Raw genomic sequence first — 9,285 nt, 5'->3', positions numbered from 1 at the left:
GGTGATAGATATCGGTCATCCCCATCTTGCTACATGCTGAATCACACTTCCTAACCCCTAATCCTTTGGTAAGACAATCTACAACTTGTTCTTTTGAGCTTAATGACTGGTTTTGATTGTGCCATTATCCACCTTCTTCGTGATGAAGAAACAATCTATCTCCACATGTTTGGTTCTGTCATGTTGGATTGGGTTGTTAGTGACACTAATCACTGATTTGTTAACATTGCATACATTTAGAGGGTCCTTTCTTAACACCTTCAGTTCTGATAAGAGGTTTCTCACCCACAACATCTCACTAAGCCCATGTGACATAGCTCTATACTCTGCTTCAGCTGTCGACCTTGACACTACCTGCTGCTTTTTGCTTCACCATGACCCCAAGTTCACTCCAACAAATTTAGCACAGTAGCCAGAGGTCGATCTTCTGTCATAAAGGCAACTAGCCCAATCCACATCACTACAACCATTTACATTCAGATGCCCATTCTTCTTGAACCATAGTCCTTTCCCTGGACTACCCTTGAGATATTGGAAGATCCAATATACAACAGCCAAACGTCCACTCCTGGGATCATGCATGTATCGGCCCACTACACTCACTGCATATGAGATATCTAGTCTCGTATGACATAGGTAGAGGAGTCTTCCAACAAGCTTTTGATACTTCTCCTTGTCCACTGATCCCCCTGATTGAGCACATAACTTGTGATTTTGATCAATGGGTGTGGATGCAGCTCGTCACCCGAGCATACCTGTATTATCTAGCAAATCTAAGGTATACTTTTGTTGCGATAGAACTATCCCCTTGGAAGACCCCGCAATTTCTATGCCAAGAAAGTACCTAAGCTGGCCCAGATCTTTGACTTCAAACTCCTTGCTCAAACTTCCTTTCAATCGTGATATCTCCACCTCATCATCTCCTGTGATTATAATATCATCCACATATACTGCAAGGATTGTAGACACCCCCAACTGTCTATAAAGTAAAGTGTGGTCTCCATTGCATTTTCTATATCCCATATGACAAAAAGCATGCCTGAACCTATCAAACCCATGCCCTTGGAGATTTCTTCAGACCATAAAGAGACTTCCTCAGCCTACATATTTTCCTGTTGTTTTAGGAGTGGATAAACCAGGTGGAATTTCCATATATACCTCCTCTTGTAGATCACCATGCAGGAATGCGTTCTTAACATCAAGTTGATGGAGAGGCCATCCAAAGTTATTTGCACAAGAAATTAGAGTCCTCACGGTACTCATTTCCCACTGGTGCAAATGTGTCATCATAGTCAATACCATATGTTTGACTATATCCCCAAGCAACAAGTCTTGCCTTATATCGCTAAATTTTCCCTTATAGATTTTGCTTTACCATGTAGATCCACTTGCAACTCACAACCTTCTTTCCTGCTGGAAGGTGTACAAGTTCCCATGTCTTTTTCTTGTCAAGAGAATTCAGTTCCTCCATCATGGCTTCATACCACTTAGAATCCTGCTTTTCCGCCTTCCAGACCTTTGGGATGGCCACTGATTGTAGTGATGCAACAAACGCTTTGTATGCGGGAGACTGAGATCTATAGGAAACATAATTACTTATATCGTTCTCAAATCGATACCTTTCGGGGGGCTTTCCAACATTATCTCGAGCTTCCTTCCTCAAGGCAATCGGTAACTCTAGTGAATCATCTATAGCACCTAGATTATCATTAGATGATTCTACACCTTCAACAATAACATGTGGTTTCTCCCCTTACAAGTACTGCAATTTTCTTCTCATATACTCACTTAAATTTGCTTCGTCATTGGGCTTGCTCCATATCTCGTCACTTACAGGTTCTCCTTGTACACACTCTGAAATTTTCTTCCTTGTTTGGCTTTCTCCATCTTTCATATCCCATAGGACATGGAATTGAACTAACCACAATCCTCAATGGTTCATCTTCCTTTGTCCTCAAAGGTTCACTCTCCCCCTCTCGACTAGCATCACTCATGATAGGAGAGTCAAAGTCAAATAACAAGTTGCGGTCCATCTTCTCTCCATAGAACAACTCAGATTCCCTGAATGTCACGTCCATGCTCACAAATGTGCACCGTTCACTAGGACCCCAACACTTGTAACCTGTTTGTCTTGAAGGGTATCCAATAAAGATGCATTTCACTGCACCTGAATCAAGCTTCCCCACAGACGGTCTGTGATCCCTAACAAAACAAGTGCATCCAAAACCTTCGGTGGAACCAAAAACTTGTTCTCACATAGCAACATTTCACATGGAGTCTTCATCCCAATCACTTTTAGTGGCATACAATTGATGAGATATGTAGTTGTCATTATAGCCTCACTCCACAAGAATTTTGGCACATGCATTGTGTACCTCAATGATCGAGCCACCTCCAAGATGTGACAATTTTTTCTTTCTACCACTCCATTTTGGGGAGGTTGTTAGGGCATTTCCCGCCTTTGTGTTTTGGTGATGATGACAACTCACCTTGTGGTCTAATCGTGTGCCAAGTTCTTCAGTTACTCTATGTTGGGTACAAGACGATTAGGCATTCCCTCCAGACGGAAAAGATCGAAGACGGTGTTCTCTATGTGCTTATTTCTTTGGTCGAGGGTAAAACCACTATTAAGAGGGAATCAACATCAGAAGGTATCGGGTGAATAAATGCACGTACACATTCCTGCCCACCCACTGCTATCTTCCATTCGAGGAGAGAGAGGTCCTCATTTCCTTCCAAAGCAGTGGTTTTACCCTCTAAGCGGCTGTACCGCTTGTATGGGCGGTTGTACCGCCTGTCCAGTTCAACCAGCGCAACCACCACCCTAGGGGTGATGCCCTGGGGTTGCTGCTCCCAGGTTCATGCCCAACGGTTATACCGCTGCCCTCGGGTAGTTGTACTGCCTCTGCTCTGGGAATCCTTGGACAGCTTCACGGGCGGTTGTACCGGCTCGGTACTACCCAACCACCGGACAAGGTTCTGCGATGGGGCGATGCTTGGGAGGTGGTGGCCCGGTTGTCCCGGTTATACTATGTTAACCGGTACTACCAGGGACTTAGCCGCCTCCTTGACTCGGGCTAGGCGGTAGTTCCGGTGCAACTACAGCTCGACTACCGCTATAGGGTGACTCCTTTGTGTTTGAGGCGGTAGTTGGGCGGCAGTAGAGCGGTTGGTCCGGTTAATCTTTGTAACCGGTACTACCGCTCTTACCATCGGTTGTACCGCTTGCTAGGGCTTCTGCGGCATACCCGTGAATCCCGGTTGTACCGATCATGAGCGGTTGTACCGCTGCAGTGTAAAAACCGCTGTAACGGTTGGAAATTAGGGGTACGTATATAAAGAGTGGTTCTTCCACCTACCATTCTAACTCTTGCCTCCCTCTCTCCTCCATTAATGCCCTCCAAGCTTTTCTTGCCCGATCTCTCTTTCTAGCCACTCATACTTGTTGATTTGCTAGAGATTTAAGGAGGAGACCTAGATCTACACTTCCACCAAAGGAAATTTGATTCCCCCATACTTTCTTGTGTGGATTTTGTTACTCTTGGGTGTTTCGGCACCCTAGACGGAAAAGGTCACCTCGGAGCCACATTCCATTGTGGTGAAGCTCCGTGGTGGTGTTGGGAGCCTCCAATTCAGTTGTGTTGAGAGCCTCAACCTTGTTTGTAAAGGTTCGGTTGTCGCCTTCAAGGGCACCACTAGTGGAATCATGTCATCTCGCATTGTGTGAGGGCGTGAGGAGAATATGGTAGCCCTAGTGGCTTCTTAGGGAGCATTGTGCCTCCACATCGCTCCAATGAAGACGTACTTCCTCTCAAAGGGAAGTAACTTCGGTAACACATCCTTGTCTTAACCGTCTCCACTTGTCGTTATCTCTTACCTTTACTTTGTGCAAGCTTTACTAGTGTTGTATCCTTTGCTTGCTTGTGTTGCTAGCATCATATAGATTGCTCACCTAGTTGCATATCTAGACAACCTATTTGTTGCTAACCCTAATTTGTTAAGAAAAGTTAAAAATTGGTAGTTGCCTATTCACCCCCTCTAGTCAACCATATCGATCCTTTCAATTGGTATCAGAGCCTCGTCTTTTTATTAAGGGTTTCACCACCCTAAGAGTATGGTTGACATTGAGGAGGAAGTGCCCGAGGCCGTGGAGTTGAACTCGATCACTCGGGATGAATTAAATGAAGCTATGGCTTCACTTAAGACGTCTATGATGACCGAGGTCAAATCCGTGTTTAAAGAATTACTTGAGGGGTTGAAAACTTCTCCCAATCCGTTGCTTGTGTTTAATCCCACCGCATCAGAGTCGAAGTCCAATTCCGGCAAGGAAGTGACTAAAGGTACTCAAACCTCTCCCCCTCAAAACAAGAATAGGATGAGAACCTTTGCCTCAGTTCCCCCTCCCCCGGTCTATGGAGGACCGCTCCCTACACCGCATATTAACAACCTTGGTCCTCCTCCTAAGCTTGTAAAAGGTGATTTTGCTAATTGGGTTTTTTAAATCAAGTCTCATTTGAATCACAACTCAATGAATCTTTGGAGAACCATCGAGCAAGGCTTCTACCCGCATGATTCAAACAATCTCACTCCAAGAGAAGAAGTGGACAATCAATACAATCACTCCGCATTGTTCATCCTCCAAGCCGCGGTGCCTCCCAAAGATCTATCTCACTTTTTTCCCTTCTCCAGTGCAAAGGATTGTTGGGAACACATCATATCTTTGTACAAGGGGAGCTCTAGCATCCAACGGTCCAAATTTGAAGTGGTTCTTGATGAGGCCGATGAGTTTGTGATGATGGAAGATGAGGATCCTCACGACCTCTACCGGAGGGTGACAACTGTTGCGGTCGCTCTACAAGATCATGGGAGCAAGGATACATATGAAAATTGGATCAAGCGCAAGTTTCTCAAGGCCATCATGCCATTCAACAAGGCCATGTCCTCCATGATTTGTTAAATGCCAGATTTCCACACCTTATCTTCAAGTGAAGTGTTGGACGTGTTCATTGCCATGAACATTATGAACAAGACCGCCGACAATGCTCTAGCTCGTGTCTGGTCAAAGAAAGCCTCACCCAACCTTGCCTTGAAGGCCAAGACCATTATGGAAGAAGAAGAGGAGAGTTTCCCCGAAGACACCAAATATGCTTACCACGAGCACATGGCTCTTGCGTCAAGGCAATTTGGGGGCAACAAGAGGAACTCAAGGCCCAAACTTTACCAAGAACAACTCAAGTGGTTCAAAGAACAAGCAATGAGTGAGGACTTGCCACAATTGCGGCAATGTGAGTCACTTTGTGGTGGATTGTCCCTATGATAAAAGAGAGGACAATGGTGGCAAGCTCATTCGCAAAGACAAAGCCAAGTCCTTTCCGAACAAGAACAACTTCACCAAGAAGATACCTCAAAAGGGGTTGGTGACACATGAAGAGCACACCTCCGATGATGATGAAGATACAAGTGGTGAAGGAATGGCAATGGAAACCTTGGCCATTTCCACCTCTTCCCCTTCCAAGGTGTCTCTGTTTGGCGCCCCCAATGAGAACCTCATCGCCAAGCGCCTCATGGCCAAAGGTATCAACAAGGTAACCCCCAACATCAAAACCACCATCACTACTACTCCTTCCTTCCTTGATTGTATAGATGATAGTGAGTTGGTGAAAGTTGATGATAATGAGTTTGACAAGTTCTTGAACAAGCTCAAGGGTGAAACCAAGAAGCGCTTTGTTACTCTCTTGGAACAACTTGGTGAAGCCAATGATATCATTGACTCTCATGAGGACACGAACTCCAATTTGGAGGGCCATAGTCGTGACTATGCCGATGAGATAATAGATCTTTCCATTGCTCTTGAGGAAGAGTGAGGTCTTCGTTTGGATTTTGAGGAGTCACACAACATTGACCTTGCTAAATTGCAAAAGGATCTTGATCATGTTGGCGAACATAGCATGCAATTTCAAAAAAAATTCTACGCTCACGCAAGATCTATCTAGGAGATGCATAGAAACAAGAGGGGGAGAGTGTGTCCACGTACCCTTGTAGACCGAAAGCGGAAGCGTTTGACAACGCGGTTGATGTAGTCGAACTTCTTCTCGTTCCAACCGATCAAGCACCGAACTTCCGGCACCTTCGAGTTCTGCACACATTCAGCTCGATGACGTCCCTTGAACTCTTGATCCAGCAAAGTGTCGAGGGAGAGTTTTGTCAGCACGACGGTGTGGTGACGGTGATGGTGAAGTGATCCGCGCAGGGCTTCGCCTAAGCACTACGACAATATGACCGGAGGCGTAAACTGTGGAGGGGGGCGCCGCACATGGCTAGGAATAAATGTTGTGTGTTCTAGCGGTGCCCCCCACATATATATAGGTGGGAGAGGGAGAGGGGCAGCAAGGGGCGCCCCAAGTAGGAGTAATCCTACTTGGGCGCCTCCTACAAGTCGGCCTCCCCCCTTCCATAAATGCTGGAGGGGGAAGGAAAGAGAGGGGAGAGGGGAAGGAAAGGGGGAGGCCGAATCCTCCCCTTTCCTTCTCCCTTCCCTCCTTTCCTTTCCCCCTTATTTCGGCCTATAGGGGGCGCACCAGCCCCTTAGGGGCTGGTCTGTCCCTCTCTTGGCCCATTAGGCCCATATAGTTTGCCGGGGGTTGCCCGAAACCCCTTCCGGTGCCCCGATACGTACCCGGTACGCCCGGAACACTTCCGTGTCCAAATACTATCATCCTATATATGAATCTTTACCTCTCGACCATTTCGAGACTCCTTGTCATGTCCATGATCTCATCCGGGACTTCAAACAACATTCGGTCACCAAATCACATAACTCGTATAATACAAAATCGTCATCGAATGTTAAGCGTGCGGACCCTACGGGTTCGAGAACTATGTAGACATGACCGAGACACCTCTCCGGTCAATAACCAATAGCGGAACCTGGATGCTCATATTGGTTCCTACATATTCTATGAAGATCTTTGTCAGTCAAACCATAATGACAACATACGTTATTCCCTTTGTCATCGGTATGTTACTTGCCCGAGATTCGATCATCGGTATCTTCATACCTAGTTCAATCTCATTACCGGAAAGTCTCTTTACTCATTCCGTAATGCATCATCCTGCAACTAACTCATTAGTCACATTGTTTGCAAGGCTTATTATGATGTGCATTACCGAGAGGGCCCAGAGATACCTCTCCGATACTCGGAGTGACAAATCCTAATCTCGATCTATGCCAACCCAACAAACACCTTCAGAGATACCTGTAGAGCATCTTTATAATCACCCAGTTACGTTGTGACGTTTGATAGCACACAAGGTATCCTCCGGTATCCGAGAGTTGCATAATCTCGTAGTCAAAGGAATATGTATATGACATGAAGAAAGCAATAGCAATAAAACTAAACGATCAATATGCTAAGCTAACGTATGGGTCTTGTCCATCACTTCATTCTCCTAATGATGTGATCCCGTTCATCAAATGACAACACATGTCTATGGTTAGGAAACTTAACCATCTTTGATTAACGAGCTAGTCTAGTAGAGGCTTACTAGGGACATGGTGTTTTGTCTATATATCCACACATGTATCAAGTTTCCGGTTAATACGTTTCCAGTTAATACAATTCTAGCATGAATAATGAACATTTATCATGATATAAGGAAATTTAAAATAACAACTTTATTATTGCCTCTAGGGCATATTTCCTTCAGTCTCCCACTTGCACTAGAGTCAATAATCTAGTTCACATCGCCATGTGATTTAACACCAATAGTTCACATCGCCATGTGACCAACACCCAAAGGGTTTACTAGATTCAATAATCTACTTCACATCGCTATGTGATTAACACCCAAAGAGTACTAAGGTGTGATCATGTTTTGCTTGTGAGAGAGGTTTAGTCAATGGGTCTGCCACATTCAGGTCCGTATGTATTTTGCAAATTTCTATGTCTACAATGCTCTGCACGGTACTACTCTAGCTAATTGCTCCGACTTTCAATATGTATCCAGATTGAGGCTTATAGTCATCCGGATCAGTGTCAAAGCTTGCATCGACATAACCCTTTACAATGAACTCTTTGTCACCTCCATAACCGAGAAACATTTCCTTAGTCCTCTAAGGATAATTTTGACCGTTGTCTAGTGATCTACTCCTGGATCACTATTGTACCCCCTTGCCAAACTCATGGCAAGGTACACAATAGGTCTGGTATACAACATGTATACTTTATAGAACCTATGGCTGAGGCATAGGGAATGACTTTCATTCTCTCTCTATCTTCTGCGTGGTCGGGTTTTGAGTCTTACTCAACTTCCTACCTTACAACTCAGGCAAGAACTCCTTCTTTGACTGATCCATTTTGAACTCCTTCAAAATCTTATCAAGGTATGTACTCATCAAAAGTCTTAAAAAGCGTCTTGATCTATCTCTATAGATCTTGATGCCTAATATGTAAGCAGCTTCACCGAGGTCTTTCTTTGAAAAACTCTTTCAAACACTCCTTTATGCTTTCCAGAAAATTCTACATCATTTCCGATCAATAATATGTCATTCACATATACTTATCAGAAATGCTGTAGTGCTCCCACTCACTTTCTTGTAAATACAGGCTTCACCACAAGTCTGTATAAAACTATATGCTTTGATGAACTCATCACAACATATATTCCAACTCCGAGATGCTTGCACCAGTCCATGGATGGATCGCTGGAGCTTGCACACTTTGTTAGCACCTTTAGGATTGACAAAACCTTTTGGTTGCATCATATACAACTCTTCTTTAATAAATCCATTAAGGAATGCAGATTTGACATCCATTTGCCAGATTTCATAAAAATGTGGCAATTGCTAACATGATTCGGACAGACTTAAGCATCGATACGAGTGAGAAAATCTCATTGTAGTCAACACCTTGAATTTGTCGAAAACCTTTTGCGACAATTCGAGCTTTATAGATAGTAACACTACCATGAGCATCCATCTTCCTCTTGAAGATCCATTTATTCTCAATGGCTTGCCGATCATCGGGCAAGTCCACCAAAGTCCACACTTTGTTCTTATAGATGGATCCTATCTCAGATTTCATGGCCTCAAGCCATTTATCGGAATCTGGGCTCATCATAGCTTCTTCATAGTTCGTAGGTTCGTCATGGTCTAGTAACATGACTTCCAGAACAGGATTACTGTACCACTCTGGTGCGAAACGTGCTCTGGTTGACCTACGAGGTTCGGTAGTAACTTGATATGAAGTTCCATGATCATAATCATTAGTTTCCTCTCTAGTTGGT

This window comes from Triticum aestivum, chromosome 1D (assembly GCF_018294505.1).
Source record: "Triticum aestivum cultivar Chinese Spring chromosome 1D, IWGSC CS RefSeq v2.1, whole genome shotgun sequence".
In the NCBI taxonomy this organism is placed as follows: domain Eukaryota; kingdom Viridiplantae; phylum Streptophyta; class Magnoliopsida; order Poales; family Poaceae; genus Triticum; species Triticum aestivum.
Note: the sequence above shows the minus strand (reverse complement) of the source record.